Below are 12,412 nucleotides of genomic sequence, written 5' to 3'. Positions count from 1 at the left end.
GGAGGGGTGGATTGGTGGAGTCATTCGGAGATGTCGTCGGAGTATTGAAGTCGGCCAAAGGTGTCGTCTGAGTCGCCACTGTGGGTGGTGATGGTGGATAAGAGGTGTTTTGAAGAAGAAATAGGGGGACAAGTTATGAACGTATGCTTAGGGCCCCATTTCTTTTTAAAAGTTTTTCTAATAAATAAATCAATAAATAAATAATAATTACAAGCGAATAGAAAAATAAATCAAAAAAGAAATAAACAAGGGCAAAATTGTCTTTTTATGTCTAGAGGGATGAAGCGTGCAACTTTTAACGAAATGAGGGATGTTACGAGTTAATTTTTAAAAATAGGGACTGAACGTGCTTTCTAACACTTGCACGAGGGACGATTGGTGTAATTTACCCTAACACAAACTTACATATATTAAGTTTTAATCGCATCCGATAATAAAACCAACTTTCAATTTTGGTTCTAAAATACCATTGTCTCCAATTTTGATAGGTTATACCCGATTACTTACCCACATGACATCAAAGTAAAAAAAACCAATAAAACAATAAAACAGACTAGGGGTGTTGAACGGATAATTTTTTCGGGTTTCGGGTAATTCGGGTTTTTCATGTTAGAAAAATTACTCGTTACCCTACCCAAACTAAATTTGGGTAATTCGGGTATCGGGTCGGGTTTGGGTAATTTGGGTATTACCCGAATGTAACATCCCGAAATATCGGAAGTAGAGTTGAAGGGCTAAAAGTGTAAGTGTGAGAGGGAAACTCGGCAAGTCCATGAGTGGACTCGGCGAGTAGGGTCGCGACTCTGGTCGCGTGTTAAGTGGCCGACTCGGCGAGTCGCAGGATGGACTCAGCGAGTAGGCGCTGAGTGGAGAAAACCCTAATTTCGGAGGATGAGCCCTATATAAAGGACATTATACCTTTCCCCCAGCCTCTTTACCCTCTCTTGAAGTCTAGAAAACCCTAAGGAGCGTTTGTGAGTGATTTTGAGGGCTTTTGAACCTTGAAGAAGAGACTTTGGAAGAGATCTTGGAGAGTTAGAAGGTTTGGAGCAAGGGGCCTTTCTAAGACACGGAATCTCTTCTGTTGGAGCTTCCTTTGAGGTAATATTTCGTTGCTTGGGCTATTATGCATCATTTTGGAGTGTTTGGAAAAAATAGCTTGTAATGCTTTGAGTTTGGGGGTTAGATCTGAGGTTTCTACCTCAGATCTGGAATGGAGAAGGTCTAGGGTGCATTAAAGTCCCTGTTCTTGAGTGATTGGTAAAGCCATCTTGTCCCAAATCCTAGCCCTAGAGTGTAAATGCTTAGATCTCTTTGGATTCATGTAAAGTTTGCCAGTTTACGTGATGGATGGGTTGTAGAAGGGTAGATCTACGTTTTGGATCAACTGCATGGCTTGGAAAGCCTCTGTATGGATCCAGATCTAGAGGTACTCGGCGAGTCACACGGGTGTACTCAGCGAGTTGCTTGAAGATAGGTTGGAACTCGACGAGTTGGAAGAACAACTCGGCGAGTTGGATGAATATGGTCAGGAACTTGGTGAGTTGGTTGCAGATAGCCTTGGACTCGGCGAGTCTATTCTTGGACTCGGCGAGTCTGGTCGTGAGGTCCTAACCTTTATTCTGGTTGAGCTGTGAATCGGTGAGTCAAGGGATGACTCGGTGAGTCGAGTATGAAAAGACTCAGAGTTGTTGGACTCGGCGAGTCTCGAGGTGACTCGGCGAGTTGAGTCGCGGATTGGGGAAGTTCTGTGCATGGGGACTCGGCGAGTCATCGGGTTGACTCGGCGAGTAGAGTCAGTCAGGGGTTGACTTTGACTTTGACCAAGGGTTGACCAGTTGATTTCCAAGGGCATTTTGGTAATTGTTGGCTTTTGTTTTGAGTTCAGAGTTTTGGTTTTGGCCAGTGTTGGAGATCGTATCAGTGGTCGGAGCAGCTTGAGTTTATCTATTCAGTCGGTAGTTGCGAGGTGAGTTATCCTCACTATATCCACAGGGTCTACGGCACCAAGGCTGGCCCTTTATCGGATTGTGATACGGGTATCATTGTTATGTTATTGCTTTGCTATGTTGCATCCTGGTAGTTAGGATGGTATATGTTAGAGACCTGGTTAGGGTCGGAATCCTGGTATGTAGGATGATGTTATGCTAGTAACCGGTTAGGTCGGTATCCTGGTTAGGATGATGTTATGCTATGTGATATGTTAGATCGGTTTGATTAGATGTGATATGTTATATGATTGAATGTTTATGTGCACATGGTTGTTGGACTGGGGTTAGGTTGAGGCGGGACCTGCTTTGTGCTGTAGGCCAACATACCCAGGGCGGACCGGTTATCCCAAAGGCCCAGCGAGCGGTCCGGATAGGCTGTAGGCCCCAAGAGGGCGGACCAAACGTGCCGAGGCTCGGAGAGTGGACCAGGCCGACTGAAGGCCCAGTGCGGGCGGACCAGTCATACTATAGACTCAGAGAGTGGACCAGGTGGATTGAAGGTCCGGTGCGGGCGGACCAATCACACTGTAGACTCGATGTATGTGGTTAGACTCAGAGGGTGGACCAGGTGGACTGAAGGCCGGTGCGGCGGACCAGTTATACAGTAGACCCGGAATGCATGGGTGTTCTGTGTTTTGTTATGATATGGCATGTTATGCGTGTATGGTATATGTGGTTGGTATTTTGTGGATATCTCGTTAAGTTTTCGGGCTTACAGTTGTGGTTTAATGTTTTTCAGGTTCTTCAGGAGACCATGGCAAGGCAAAGGCGTGATCGTACCGCTCCTCATTATTATGTTTTGTGATGTGATTCTGGGAATACTCTGAAATAATTGTATTGAAAACCTTTTTGTAACAATTTTATGAAACCGGGTTGTTTTTGAAAAGTTTAAATTGGTTGGAATTTTATGGTCGTTACAAGTTGGTATCAGAGCCTTGGTTTGAGTGAATTGGAGGAACATTCGTGTGAATCCAGTCTCAAATAGAGGAGGGTTTTTTCAAAAGAGAATTTAAAATGGTTTTCAAAATGAGTAAAGGAGGACGCGGAGGTACGATCAGATGGAGCCAGTAAGTAACCCCAAAATACCATACATGATATTTGTTTTGAGCTTTGATTGAACAACATGCTAGTACTAGGCTAGGGATCTTTAGGATTTCATGATAATGTTGCCTTTTTTATGATGCCTATTAGCCTAGGGTTTCCTTTGTGGGAGATTTCCAGTGTTCCTCTAGGAGTGAGGGTTGAGTGCTTGTTATGCATGTTTTTTTCGCTAGGGTATTGTGGTAGTACTTAATACAAATATGGGTAGGTGTGGAAGGTAGTATGGGCCCGTACTACTGAAAGCACAGGACCCATACACGTATCAGGGAAACCATGACCCCTAGGGTTGGATTGGGAGTAGGTTCCCGGGTTAATGGGAAGTATCTGAGATTTTGCAGTGTTTTTCAGTATGGAGATTCCGAGGCATGTTGGGAGTGGATCTGGGTCAGGATCGGGAGCAGGAGAGGGAGTTCAGGGTGGGTCAGTTATTGGTCAGATGAGTACAGGCGAGTTGGATGCTAGGATTCGTGAGATCCTGCATGATGAGGTTGCTGCGTTGTTCCGGGCCGAGCTGCCAGAACTGTTTGGGTCGATCAAGACTGCCATGGTTGAGTATTTTGATGAGCGCTATGCGGCCCTCACAGAGACGGATGTCGCGGCGGCTACAGCAGCGGCAGGGGGAGGAGCTGGTCGGGGTTTTCAGTATCGGGACTTCGATAATACGAAGCCTCCTACCTTCGACGGGGTTCAGGACCCGATTGTTGCTATGAGATGGTTGTCGGACGTGGAGGGGTGTTTCTTCACGTGTTCGTGCCCTGCTGATCAGAGGGTGAGGTGTGCTCTGAACCTGTTAAGGCTCGGGGCGAAGGATTGGTGGAGATTGACCACGGGGTCGTATTCGGATGCACAGAGAGCTGTGGTTTCATGGGATCAGTTCCGGGAGATGTTCAGTACTCGTTATGTTCCGCGGGTTGAGAGAGAGGCTGGATCAGGAGTTCCTGGAGCTGAAGCAGGATTCGGAGTCGGTGACGGAGATCACCAGGATGTTCACTGAGAGGGCGATGTTTTGCCCTGAGTTCGCTTAGGAGCAGGCTCAGATGTCCCGATATCTGAGTATGCTCAAGAGGGATATCAGGCAGTTTGTGTCTACGCAGAGGTGTGAGACTTTGTTGGAGTTGCAGGAGGCCGCCAGGCGGCGTGAGTTGGAGATTGAGTTGCAGTTGCGAGAGCTGAGGTAGGCTCCGGTGCAGTCGCAGCCGGCGCCGAAACGGTCCAAGACCGTTGATTCTAGATTGGGAGATCAGAGCAGCCACACTTGTGGGAAGTGTGGGAAGGGTCACAGCGGGGTCTGTAGGTCCGGTGGTGCATGCCGCAAGTGCAGAAAGGAGGAGCACTATGCGAGGGATTGTCGGCAGGCAGCCCCGGGTCGGGATTTGAGGATTTGTTATCATTGTCATCAGGTTGGACACTTGAGGGTCAATTGTCCACAGCTTGCTGCAGGACCGGTGCAGGCTCCAGCACCAGCCACTTTGAGAATTACGGGTGGAGGTCAGGGTGGAGCGGAGCCCCCAAGGGCTCAGGGTCGTGCTTTTCAACTTACAGCAGAGGAGGTCAGGGCAGTGCTGGATGCAGCCGCGGGTATGTTAATTTCTTTCTTGATGTCTTGTTATCTTATGATTATTGTGGAGTATTGTATGTCTGCTAGTCTTGATGTGTGATTTCTGGTATTGTATTCGTTGTTCCTCGCGGGTTATGGTATGGTTAAGGGTTTGGTGTTGGGAATTTAATTGGTTATCATTCATGAGGGTTATTAGTGGGAATTTGGCTTGGGTCTGAATGTTGGGCAACATCTGCAGTCTGAAGAGTGGTTAGCTGAAGGTCGGGTTTCTTTCGAGCCGTGATGATCCGTGATAATATGTGATTTTGGGAAGGTTGCTCGTTCTAGTAGGAACCAGATCGCGTGTAAGGGATTGTGTTGTGTAGGGTTGATAAGGGAGGTCGGTGATGGCGACCGGTGGTTGATAGTCAGTGCTCTAAGTGGGGGAGAATTGGAAAATTCTCCGGAAGATCGATGGGCATGAGAGGTTGTTTAGCTGCTTGGGATTCAACATTGGTTCTGTCAGCCAAGAGTGTAGGCTGGTATGAGTAAGTGGCAGGCATGCGGGGCGGGATACAGACCAAGGGTGATCGATTGTGGAAGGCCTGGGATCGGGCCGGGATTGAGTATGTAGGGTGGAGATAGAGTTCGGAACCCCTAGAGGGCTAGAACAATATGCATGGGATAGTTTTCCTGGAGGGATAATTCGGGATGTTGGATGCTGGTTGAGCGGTTCGGATAGACTGAAGGCCGGTATACCAGTCAGGCCGAAGGCTCGGAGAACGGTCCAGACAGGCTGAAGGCCCTGGAGGGCGGTCCAGACCTGCTGAAGGTTCCGAGAGTGGTCCAGATGGGCTGAAGGCCTGGAAAGGCGGTCCAGTCATGTTGAAGACTCTGCTTGTGTTGAGAGATCGGTTTGAGGATATGGATTGAGTATGTCGTGACGTGTTAGCGTCAGAAGGTCTGACCCCGGGTATTGATCGTGGTAAGTGGAAGGTAGAGCATGGACTTGAGAGTCCTTGCGAGTGGATCCAGAGCATGTGTGGTGCATGAGATAGCGGTTATGCTATAAGGAAATGGTGTAGTATTGGGTGAACACCGTGGCACTTGTCATAGTGACAAGGCGGCCAAGTGGATTTCCTTGGTAAGGAAAGGGAAAGGAATGTAGCTCCGAGAGGGAGTGTAAGTTCACGGAAGTGAAAGCTGTAGTGTGGAGTTGTGATTGGGGTGTTCCCAATTATGGTTACTGAGCAGTAGGTTGCGGCGGTGGTTTGGAATCACATCCGGGTTGGATGTCTGCTAAGGTCACGGAAGGAATTCCGCGGGTGTAGAGCCAAGAGGCTCGGAAAGGATGCAGGGATGGAATCTTGCATTTCCGGTTTGATTTCGATCAAGGATTTTTGTATATGGTGGAAATTCATCTTGGGGGATGTTTGGAGGTGTTGTCAGTGTATCGGGTTTTCCCAACCCGAAGATGCTAGAGCCAGTTCAGCATGGGTATGAGATTGCGGTGGAGAAACTCATGGGAGTTGCTTTGTGGCTGAAGGATGTGTCATCCTGTTAGCATGGAATGGATAAGTTGGGCTCAGACCGGGAATTCCGGTGGTTCATGGTTATTTCTAGCTCGTTGAGTCGAGTGATTGTTGTGATTTGGAGCGGGTGAAGTATCATGGAATGATACTCAATTGATAAGTTGGTAAGTGTGGTTGTCAGAGGGCGAGGCCAGTGGCCAGCTTGAAGCGGTGGTGAGAACACCGCAGGAAGGAAAATTGGGTCTTGGATTTCGGTGGTTGTGTTTTGAGGAACCTGGTCTGGTTAATGCCAGGTGGTGCATTGCGAGAGTAGTTCTGGAGTTGTGTTACCGCAGGCTTCGAGGACGAAGCCTAATTTAAGTGGGGGAGATTGTAACATCTCGGAATATCGGAAGTAAAGTTGAAGGGCTAAAAGTGTAAGTGTGAGAAGGCAACTCGGCGAGTAGGGTCGCGACTCTAGTCGCGTGTTAAGTGGCCGACTCGGCGAGTCGCAGGATGGACTTGGCGAGTAGGCGCTGAGTGGAGAAAACCCTAATTTCGGAGGATGAGCCCTATATAAAGGACATTATACCTTTCCCCCAACCTCTTTACCCTCTCTTGAAGTCCAAAAAACCCTAAGGAGCGTTTGTGAGTGATTTTGAGGGCTTTTGAACATTGGAGAAGAGATTTTGGAAGAGATCTTGGAGAGTTAGAAGGTTTGGAGCAAGGTGCCTTGCTAGGACACGAATTCTCTTCTGTTGGAGCTTCCTTTGAGGTAATATTTCGTTGCTTGGGCTATTATGCATCATTTTGGAGTGTTTGGAAAGAATAGCTTGTGATGCTTTGAGTTTGGGGGTTAGATCTGAGGTTGCTACCTCAGATCTGGAATGGAGAAGGTCTAGGGTGCATTAAAGTCCCTGTTCTTGAGTGATTGGTAAAGCCATCTTGTCCCAAACCCTAGCCCTAGAGTGTAAATGCTTAGATCTCTTTGGATTCACGTAAAGTTTGCCACTTTACGTGATGGATGGGTTGTAGAAGGGTAGATCTACGTTTTGGATCAACTGCCTGGCTTGGAAAGCCTCTGTATGGATCCAGATCTAGAGGTACTCGGCGAGTCACACGGGTGTGCTCGGTGAGTTGCTTGAAGATAGGCTGGAACTCGACGAGTTGGAAGAACAACTCGGCGATTTGGATGAATATGGTCAGGAACTCGGCGAGTTGGTTGCAGATAGCCTTGGACTCGGCGAGTCTGGTCGTGAGGTCCTAACCTTTCTTCTGGTTGAGATGTGAATCGGTGAGTCAAGGGATGACTCGGTGAGTCGAGTGTGAAAGGACTCAGAGTTGTTGGACTCGGCGAGTCTCGGGGTGACTCGGCGAGTTGAGTCGCGGATTGGGGAAGTTCTGTGCATGGGGACTCGGCGAGTCATCGGGTTGACTCAGCGAGTAGAGTCAGTCAGGGGTTGACTTTGACTTTGACTTTGACCAAGGGTTGACCAGTTAATTTCCAGAGGCATTTTGGTAATTGTTGGCTTTTGTTTTGAGTTCAGAGTTTTGGTGTTGGCCAGTGTTGGAGATCGTATCAGTGGTCGGAGCAGCTTGGGTTTATCTATTCAGTCGGCAGTTGCGAGGTGAGTTATCCTCACTATATCGACAGGGTCTACGACACCAAGGCCGACCCTTTATCGGATTGTGATCCGGGTATCGTTGTTATGTTATTGCTTTGCTATGTTGCATCCTGGTAGTTAGGATGGTATATGTTAGAGACCTGGTTAGGGTCAGAATCCTGGTATGTAGGATGATGCTATGCTAGTGACCGATTAGGTCGGTATCCTGGTTAGGATGATGTTATGCTATGTGATCTGTTAGATCGGTTTGATTGGATGTGATATGTTATATGATTGAATGTTTATGTGCACATGGTTGTTGGACTGGAGTTGGGTTGAGGCGGGACCTGCTTTGTGCTGTAGGCCAACATACCCACGGCGGACCGGTTATCCCGAAGGCCCAGCGAACGGTCCGAATAGGCTGTAGGCCCCAAGAGGGCGGACCAGACGTGCTGATGCTCGGAGAGTGGACCAGGCCGACTGAAGGCCCAGTGCGGGCGGACCAGTCATACTATAGACTCAGAGAGTGGACCAGGTGGATTGAAGGCCCGGTGCGGGCGGACCAATCACACTGTAGACTCGATGTATGTGGTTAGAATCGGAGGGTGGACCAGGTGGACTGAAGGCCGGTGCGGCGGACCAGTTATACAGTAGACCCGGAATGCATGGGTGTTCTGTGTTTTGTTATGATATGGCATGTTATGCGTGTATGGTATATGTGGTTGGTATTTTGTGGATATCTCGTTAAGTTTTCGGGCTTACAGTTGTGGTTTAATGTTTTTCAGGTTCTTCAGGAGACCGTGACAAGGCAAATGCGTGATCGTACCGCTCCTCATGATTATGTTTTGTGATGTGATTCTGGGAATACTCTGAAATAATTGTATTGAAAACCTTTTTGTAACAATTTTATGAAACCGGGTTGTTTTTGAAAAGTTTAAATTGGTTGGAATTTTATGGTCGTTACACCGAAATATATGATTTTTTTTTTGAATTTCACCTAAAAATAAATTTAATGAAATAAATACGTCGTGCTTTATTAGTCTTGTTTATATAAACAAACGAGACATAAACGAAGTTACTCAAGCTTTGAACATTGAGATTTTTTAGTCAATAGTACATGAGATATCAAGTAATTTTTTAACAACTTCATCTAATCTAATAGGATGTTAAAAAAACAAATACCTAAAGATCTTAATTTAAAAGTTTAAAATGTTTAAGATAAATGTAGCCATAAGTTTTGCAATGTTCTAAAGTTTCGTCAAGATAATGAGTTTGTTAGTTGTAATAAAAACTATAATCTAGAAAACAGTTATGTTTTAAAGAACGTGATGATATATAAAAATTACTTTTAATATTGTTAGTGTCGTATTGTCATAATAAATATCTTTATGTTTTACAATAATGATACTTAGTTTAAGCGTGATCAAATACCTGCTATATAGTGTAAGCTCTAAAAAAAATAAATTTTTAAAATAATTTGGGTAATTCGAGTATACCCGAAACCAAAAAAATGTACCATTTACCCGACCCGAAAAAACCGGGTAACCCATTACCCGAAAAAATTTACCCGATACCCGATACCCGAAAAAATATGACGGATAATTCGGGTATTGGGTATTTTCGACAGGGCTAAAACAGACCAATGACTTAATAGTTATGTTCTATAGTTTATTTATACTTTTATATTAAGATAAATTAAGTAATATATATGTTTTTTTTTCTTAATTAAAAAAATAGTATAATTATTAATATTTTTATTTTTATTTAAATTATTTAACATAACTTTATTATTTTTGTTTCTTTTTATTTAATTATTCTCTATAATGTTTTTTTGCACATTGTTCAAATACAATGTTGTTTGTTTTTTAGCATTTCAGTTTACTATAGTTAGTGTTGTAATTTAATATATATTTTGACGTTTGTTTGTTTGAATTCAATTTATATTTTTTAATTACACTCCATCTTTCGATGGATATATGTTATGCAAAAAATCCAGTAAAAACCGGTTTAGATTTAACCCTTTTTTTTTTTTTTTTTGTTTTTTTGTTTTTTTTGTTGTTGTTTTTGAATTTAACAAACAATTCGGGTGATAAATACGTCATCAATAATAATCCGGTAAAAAAATCCGTTATACACTTTTTTATTATATTTAAATTATTATTTATTTAGTTTTTATTTTAACTCTATTTTAGTAGAAAATATATAATGGATTTAAAAAAATAGTGTGTTAATTTGAGAAAAAGAGTGGACAAATATTGATTCGATATGAGTATAGTGGGTTAAGTCCAAACCGGTTTTTATCAGATTTTTTTTTGCATAAATTATGAATTTACAGAATAACTATTAAAAATTAGCTTAAAAAAGATGGAGTATAACTGAAAAATGTAAATTGAATTCAAAGCAACAAAGCGCCAAAAAAATATATTAAGTTACAATACTAAATATTGTAAACTTTAAACGTCATAAAAAAATTAACATTATATTTAACAAAACGTAAAAAAACAATTAAATAAAAATTAAACACAAATAATAAGATTATGTTAAATAATTTAAACGAAAACAAACAACTATTAATAATTATATTATTTATTTTTTATAATAAAAAACACACACATATATATATATATATATATATATATATATATATATATATATATATATATATATATATATATATATATATATATATATATATATATATATATATATATATATATATATATATGCTTAAGTTATTGTGTTTTCACTAATAATTGTATGCCAGTAAGCACAAATCTGGACCACCGTTCGTTCTTCAATAGTCTAGATAATCTACTTGATTCAAACTATTCTTACGACAATGTGATGTATTATCGTAAGAATGTAATTCTTCGCATATATACTTGTTGTTGAACTCGATTCCATAAATTTCTCTTGTATGATCCATATTGAATTCATTCTCCATGCAATTCTGAAAGAATAAAATACATTACTCGTTAGTATTACTAGTTAAACAAATGTACTTGTTAACAAACATTCTTAAAGACATTCTAACATAATGCATTTATATAAATAAATTATTACAGAATACATTACATAATGCACTTAAATCATAGTCTTTTCTTCTATGTGTATATACATTCTAAAGCATGTATAAATGTATTCTGTCAGAATTACTAGCAACACATGTTTTTTGTAGTATTTATATTCTCATAACATAAACAGGTGTTTGCATTATGATATGAAAAAATCTCCAACTTAACCCTTTTCATGCACATTCTGACAAAATGCTAGCATAACCCTTTTCATCAAATACAAATTTAGAACAATCAAATATTAAGGATAAATAAAGAAATTAAGGCTGAAACAGGTCCAATGAAGAAATAGACAATGCAAAGACAATTTTAGAACAATCAAATTACCAAGTTATTGCTTCAAGAACATTTTGTACTTTAACGCAACACATGTTTTATGTAATATTTATATTATCATAGAATGAACATGTGATTGCATTATGATATGAAAAAAAAATTCCTTACTTAACCCTTTTCATGCAAATTCTAACAGAATACCAACTTAACCCTTTTCATCAAAGACAAATTTAGAACAATCAAATATCAAGAACAAATGAAGACATTAGGGGTGATAAAGGTCCAAAGAAATAGACAATGCAAAGACAATGCGATTTTGGTTCCCAGAACATATACAATGAGATTTTGGTAACTGGTAATAACGTAAAAACAATAATAAAAAATAGAGAAAACAAGATTGAAATACAAACCTGTTGATTATTCACTATTAAAAAATTTGAACCCAAAATGGATTACTGAATCGTAGAAGGAGGCATCGAATAATAGAAGAATTGAGTAGCTGCGATGAAGTGCTTAACTTTCCATCTTAACCCTTTCCATCTTTCAATTTTGATTTTTTGAAACTGGATCTGTTATCGACTTCACCCACTTGTCCGAACTTTAATTATTGGGAACCGACATACCTACTCCCTCTTACCTATAGTCGAGAAACTAAATAACAAGACAAATATATTGCTTACATAGTTGTGATGAAGTGCTCTGTTGCAACTAATGTCCGCTTAAATTTATGGAGGCATGGGTGAAAATTAACATAAGTAATGGGATTGGGTTTGGTCGATAGATTAAGGGAGTGTAATAGGTTCTATGTAAAAAAATGAAGAAGACTATTAGTTGAAGAAGGAGGACGAAGATGAGAACCGGTGGCGAGATGTTGAGGGGGATGATATGCTCGATGAGGATGAATGTGATGAGAGGTCAATATTTTGTAGGGTTTAAAGCAGATTTCCTAGTTTAAAGGTATCACCTTCAACCCTTGCAACGGTATCGATACTAGATCCACACGAAACCTCTCGCCCAACACATTCAGGACGCAGTCCTGATACACCCTCGTAGCATTCACAATGTGGTCATCTATAATCTCTACCTCGAGTGGGGAATCCAAAGTTCCCGGTGCGTCCCAAAACTTCTTGCTAAGTGCAAGGGACATGAATGATCGGGTAGCACCCGAATCAAACAAGACATGAGCAGACATACCATTGACCAAAAGGTCCCTATACAAGTGATAGTTTCGTTTTTATTACTTCTTTTCATAGTTTATTTTTAGTTAAAACCATCTCATTTTAGTCAATCTTCATGCATATTTTCTCTTTTTGTCATT

The sequence above is a fragment of the Lactuca sativa genome, chromosome 4 (genome assembly GCF_002870075.4).
Source record: "Lactuca sativa cultivar Salinas chromosome 4, Lsat_Salinas_v11, whole genome shotgun sequence".
Classification (NCBI taxonomy): Eukaryota; Viridiplantae; Streptophyta; class Magnoliopsida; order Asterales; family Asteraceae; genus Lactuca; species Lactuca sativa.
Note: the sequence above shows the minus strand (reverse complement) of the source record.